The sequence below is a fragment of the Rhinopithecus roxellana genome, chromosome 10 (assembly GCF_007565055.1).
Source record: "Rhinopithecus roxellana isolate Shanxi Qingling chromosome 10, ASM756505v1, whole genome shotgun sequence".
NCBI classification, from domain to species: Eukaryota; Metazoa; Chordata; class Mammalia; order Primates; family Cercopithecidae; genus Rhinopithecus; species Rhinopithecus roxellana.
Window position 1 is genome coordinate 67,460,823 of NC_044558.1, and position 6,739 is coordinate 67,467,561.

A 6,739-nucleotide genomic window follows, 5' to 3' on the forward strand; every position below is an offset into this window, starting at 1 on the left:
GAAAAATGCAGGGAATCTGCATTTTACGTAAGATAACATAGACAAAATGGGGCAGGAGAACAATCAGATATGCCTTTGTGTGTGGTGGGCAAGGGGATGACCGCACCTGTAAGGATAAGCTATAAATTTACATTGCCATGGCGAAATTGTGACATTTTAACAGAAACACCTTAAAAGATCTTGAAGCTCACTAGGAATTTCCTTGTGGGCAAAATATGGCAGAGGTGTGTAGACTTTCATCTTGTAGCCATCTTATTTAGAAAGCAAAAAGGCAGAAGCAGGTTTGCATCATCCAGTTCTCAGCTTGGCTGTACTCTTTGGCTTAATGAGTTTAGGGTCCCAAGATTTAATTTCCTTTCACACCCCCATCTCTACAAAACAAAACTAAAAATTAGCCAGGCATGTACTAATAGCTAAGACTACTAGCACGCACTTGTAGTCCTCGCTATTCAGGAGGCTGAGGTGGGAGGATCCCTGGAGCCCAGGAGTTCAAGGCTGCAGTGAGCCATGATCATGCCACTGCACTCCACCCTGGGTGACAGAGCATGACCCTGTCTCTTAAAAAAGAAAAAAAGAAAAACCCTCCCTTTGTATCTAATGACAAAACAGTCTTTCCCTTGGTGGAAGAGCTTAGGAGCTTTGGGAAGACTGAATGCACAGTAGGTTCTTCATTGTCATTAGAATCTATGCTAACGTCATCAATGGTCTTTCTTTTATTGAGTACCTAGTAAATGTAGAAAACCAAAGGCCCGAGATGCATTTACTTTACTTGCCATTAAATTAGGCAGTAGCTTCAATGCCATAAGGGTAAAATCTAATGAGCTTTGTACTCTTTTTAGAACAGGTAAGGAGAATTGAGGTCTCAGCATTCACAGATGATGATATGGCCCTTTGGGCCCTAGGACTATTTATCTTAGGAGCTCTGCTTGACCCCTGGCAGACTGTTGTCTTTAGCTAAAACACACAATATGGCAATTAACCACAATATGGTAATGTTGAGAACAGCAAGGAAAACCTTTCGTTTCCAGAACTTAGTGACCCTTTTTGAAGAAATCCATTATTGTTTAGTAATTTTATTACAAAAGCACATTGGGGTTTAAAAATGTGATCATAATCACGCAAAAAATGATTATAAAGTTATGCCTATGCTAAGATTGTAACTATATGAAAATTAGATACATATTGACAGTAACTAGAGGGAAACATTAAAACAGCTGATTTTAGAATGGCAAGATAAGAGACTTCTTTTTCTTCTCTTTTTTTCTTGCTTGATTTCTGTTGTTGTTACAGTATTGTTTGTACAATACAAGATTGTCAACTAAACATGTATACTATGCTTAAAATTATAATTCACTTATACTATAGACATTAAAAAATTATACTCCACCTTAAATTGAATGTAGAAAATATGGAACTTTTCTACCTTATCTTTAAAAACTATTATTTATTCTGTGACATTAAAAAGAGAACAACTGCTAGCACAATTCTTGAAACTAGCAGAAAACAATTTATCTTCTTCGGCATCACTGACAACAGCCTAAAAAGTTTTCTTTCTTTAATAAGAGATGGTAGAACAAAATAACTTATTATTAAATTTTCTTTCTCATTATCTAGTAGGCCAGAGAACATCTCTGAAAAAAAACCACCATACATTTGAGGAATCTTTACTGGGGCTAGACCAGAAAAGACTTCACCTTATATTTGCCTGGTGACTACTAGTGCTTAAAAACAGAGAATGCTGGCTGGTTTCTAACAACTAGAATTAAATCCCTAAACTGTAGGTCTGCAAATTCAACTCAGAAAATAACCATATAGTTCCCCTGTTTCTTAGCCCTCTATTCGGTACTTAAACCCACAGGGACCTGTTGCCTATAAACAAAACTGAATATAGAATTAGGATAAATCTCACCCGGAATCGGCATTTCCTGCTGTCCAGAAATTTCCATTTATTTTTTAAATCAAAGGACTCCTATCCATAAGAATTGGGTGCCTTTTCCTTCTGGTGTGTCATTAAAACTCAGGTCTTTCTTTGTATACCTTCCATGCAATTCAATCCAACAAAAATGTATCTAGTTGAGTGGCTTCCCAGAGCTGTTAGGTCAACAGGCTCTACCAGGAGGCAATGGAAACACCTAGTGGCCCTTGAACACTGTGTCTCATCCATTGGTTATCACAGCTCATGCTGGACATCTAAACAGTTCAATCAGGAATTACTGGACTGCAGGTTCCTAACCTTCCTCTTTGCATGACTGGTTATATGTGGTGAGAGTTATCAGTGGCAAAAACAAATAAGTCAAAGCTACAATATAAGCAATCTTCTGAGCAACAAATGAACTACCCAGTATTAGTAAATTGACTGCCATGCTAAAAAGAGTGAACTCCATTCTAAGAGCAATGGGGACCAATGGGGAATGACTTTGATCTAATAAAGTTCCCCAATTGGGTCAGTTGGAATTGGAATTGTTGAACTGACCCAAACCAAGGCAATGATGGTAGGAATAGAAATGGGTTAGATAATAGAGTTTAAATGGATAAAATGATGCAACAAATTTGATGCAGATTAATGAAGAAAAGCACAGTATAAAGACAGTTAAGAAGACATTAGAGTTTCTAGCCTGGATTACTGAGTCTGAGTGATGCCATTAATATAATTGAGGAACCACGGGGAAAAATTGGTTTAGGGAAGAAGACAATGAGTTTGATTTTGGATATAATAGGTTGAAAGAGTCTGAAGGGACATCCATGGGGAATGGCCCAGCAGACCATTAAGATATGCCAGGGCTAGAAAAGAACATTTAACAGTACAGACTTTGAAATTAAATTCTGGTTCTGCCACTTAGATTAAGTGGCCTTGTATGAGATATTTAAACTTCTGAACCTTCTATTTCTTTATCTAAAAAAATGAAGATAATTACGTTATAGAATTTTGTGAGCACTAAATAAGAAACATGTGTGGAAAGCACTTACAATGTCTGACACATAGTAAGTACTCAAAAAAAAATATCTCCCATTGAACCACTGCAATAATCTCTTTCTGTTCTCACTGTTTCATACTTTACCTCCTTCAGTCCACCTCTGCATGGCAATCGAAGAGATCTTGTCATAACAAAGATGAAATCCCTATCACTTCTTTGCTTAAAATCCTCTAAGGTATCCCTCTGAACCATGGTCTATAAGATATGGCATTTCTATTCCTTGGCCTTTGACCTTTTGCTATTAGATCATATGACACCAACTCATGGAAGCTTTTTGATGATTGTTTTTTCATCTATCCCAGGTACCCTCTATCCTGTTACTCTGTTTTTATTTTATCTATAGAACATTACTATTTGAAATGAAAAATTTAAACATGTTTACAAGATGTTGTCTGTTCCCTCTGTTCAATAAGAATATCAGTTCCTTAACAGCTTATCTGTCTTATTTCCCACTCTATCCCCAGTACCTGGCATAGAGTAGTCTCTCCATAGTCATGAATGAATGAATGAATGAATGAATGAATGAAAATATATGGAAGAATTGTGAACCCTTAAATATAAAGTGTGCATTCCACCTCCAGTAAGATGAAATAGTCTGACTCAGAAACATAAGCCCATGATGTTGAGCTACTGTAATCTGGATGTCCCAATGAGGTAAGCCAATTAACCTCTCTGGCCCCCATTGTCCTCACTGTAAAAGAATGAACAATTGCCACTCCCTTGCCTAAGACGGATGCAGTGAAGAATAAGTGAGATGAAATCTGGCCTATGTCTGGAGTTTTACAAGAGGAAGACATTCTATTTAGCTGTTCAACCCATCATAAAGATGACTGGCACAGTCCAAAATGGCATAATCAAAATTCCTGAAGTCACATCAAATCACTAGACTATGATTCCCCAAAAGGTCCTGAAACAATAGTCTATCAGAATTTCCACTGAGCTACAATGATAATGTAAATCCCAGGATCACAATTCACTGTGGTAGTTCCTGAAACATTATAAGAAACAAGGCCACTCCCCAGATGTATTAGCAATCACAAAGAGAATGCAAAATGCCTCCTGACAGAGCATGATCAACACCTCAATTTCCAGACTCCTGGATTCCCTCTCTCTGTGGACACCATCAATCACAGGAGCCCACTGCTGGAGCATTTGGTCAGCACCTACTAGGAGGCTTACTCTCAGAAAAGCTTTTTGACATACAATCAAACAAACTGAAGAAAATATCAAAGTCTTGAGCTCCGTTTCAGGCCCAGGAAATGGAAGCTGGCCTTACAGGTGAACAGATAATGGCTCAGCTCAGGATGACTCTGACTTAAGCAACATCCCTCTCTAGTTACCCACCTTCTGTGAAGGCTCTATGAGAACAAAGAGATCCAGAAAGCTCATCATACTTGGTATAGAAATTAAAAGAATTAGTGTTTCACTTAGGTGGCCCCAAGTTATTTTAATTTTGTTGCTTAGGAGTTGCATAACTTTGGGCAAGTTATTCTAAACTTTCAGGGGCTTCAGATTTTAATTTGTAATGTGAAGATAATAGTGCCTGTCTTTAGTTGATTGTTTTAAGGATGAAAGAGATAGAATAAAATGTTAAGCATGATCAATGAACACCAACTATTCATATGAACCAATAGTTAATAATAATCAATTATCATTAATACCTGAATCCAAATTATTTCTCTTTAATTTATCCAGCAAATATGAATTGGGCATCTGCTTGATGCAAGGATTTGTGTTAGAAGCTGGTGACGCAAAAATGAACGTGGTAAACTGATCCCTATCTTTGTGCAGTCAACATATTTGTAAATAGGTAATTATGGTGTGGCATAATAAGTGTTACCATGGGAAGAGTTCACAGTGTACAGAGAGCATCCAGATGGGACATCAAACATGGCGCAGGGAGTCAGGAAGGCTTCTTGGAAGAAGTGATGCTTAAGCTATGGATCAAGGATGTCATTCAAAAGGTTGGGGAGGATGGAGTAAAGAAAATCCTATGCAGAAGAAATGCTATTTGCAGATGCCTGAAGAATAGAGAGCAAGGCACTCTCAAGTTGCAGAAAATAGGTTTGCATATGGTAAAAAGGGGTTTTGTAAATTCTTGTTAAAAAAGTTTTTACTTTAATCTGAGAACCATCTGAAACATGGTTAGATTTAAGCCGAAGAGTGACTTCGTTGTATTTATGTCTTAGAATGATAACTCTGGCTGCAGTGTAAAAAAATAGACTAGGCAAAGAAACCACTATGAGTCTATGAATTAAAGAGATATCCTACAAGGATGTAGACCAGTGGACATATTCTACAGATATCTTGAAGTGACAATAACAATGACAATGACAATTACAGGACTTTGCAATTGATAGGAAGGTAGAAAGAGGGAGAGAATGGGGTGGAAAATGAACATCAGGTTAAATGGTAGTGCCACTCACTGAAATAGGAAGCACAGAAGAGGAACAACCTTTGAATGTTCAGTATAGGATAAGCTGAGTTTGAAATGCCCACAGAGCTCTCAGGTGGAATATTCAGCAATAAGGTGATTAATCAGGCCCAGTGATATGGTTCAACTGCGTCCCCACCCAAACTCCATCTTGAATTATAGTTCCCCTAGTCCCCACGTGTCATGGAGGGACTCAGTGGGAGGTAACTGAATCATGGGGGCAGTTACCCCCATGCCGCTGTTCTCATGATAGTGAGTGAGTTGCATGAGATCTGATGGTTTTATAAGGGGCTTTTCCCTCTTTGCTCAGCACTTTTTTTTAAAGACAGAGTCTCACTCTGTCACCCAGGCTGGAGAGTGCAGTGGCATGATGCTCACTGCAACCTCCGGCTTCCAGGTTCAAGTGATTCTCCTGCCTCAGTCACCTGAGTAGCTGGGATTACAGGTAGCCACCACCATGCCCGGCTAATTTTTGTATTTTTAGTAGAGACAGAGTTTTGCCAAGTTGGCCAGGCTGGTCTCAAACTCCTGACCTCAGGTGATCCATCCACCTCAGCCTCCCACAAGTGCTGGGTTTACAGGTGTGAGCCACCACACCCGGCCAGGAATTTCTTAATGAAAATTTGCTTGTGTATATGTGTCCTAAGTGGCATTATAAATTGTATTATTTATTGTATGTCACAGTTAAAAAAAAAAAAAAGTACCTGTACCTGTAATATAATATAGGCTCCAATGTGTTTGTTGAATGCATAAATGAAGTGATTTTATAAAATATATTTGATTTAATAAAATCTACTCCCAACTACAGCCTTGTGAGGTAGGAATTGTTGTGTCCATTTTAAAGATGAGAAAACTAAGACTATAAGGGATAACTGACTTGTCCAGATAACCAAACATGTAAGAGTAGGAATTGAGAGTAAAATTCAAATGTGGCTGGCTCTAAATTCAAGGATCTTAACCACAGATGGGTTGTTCTTGAAGTACTGGACATGGGCTGGCTCACATAATGTCAGGAGAAATGAGAAGCTCGGAGGGAACTCCAAAGAAGCCCGGTGTTGGAAGATGGGCAAAGGAGGAAGAGTCTCAGAAACACCAGAGGAGCAGCCAGAGAGGAGTCTTGGGAAGGAAGAAGAGCACACCAGGAAGGAGGGAGAGGTCCCAGTTGTGAAACGGCCCAAACTTCAAGAAAAATAAAGACTGAGCATTTGTTAAAGATGTTGGCAAGAATCATTTCAGTGAACTTATAGAATGCTGAAGAGTGAGAGTAAAGGAGAATTAAATATGGACAACTCTCAGGAAGTTTGGCTATGAATCAAAGAGAAGAAGATGC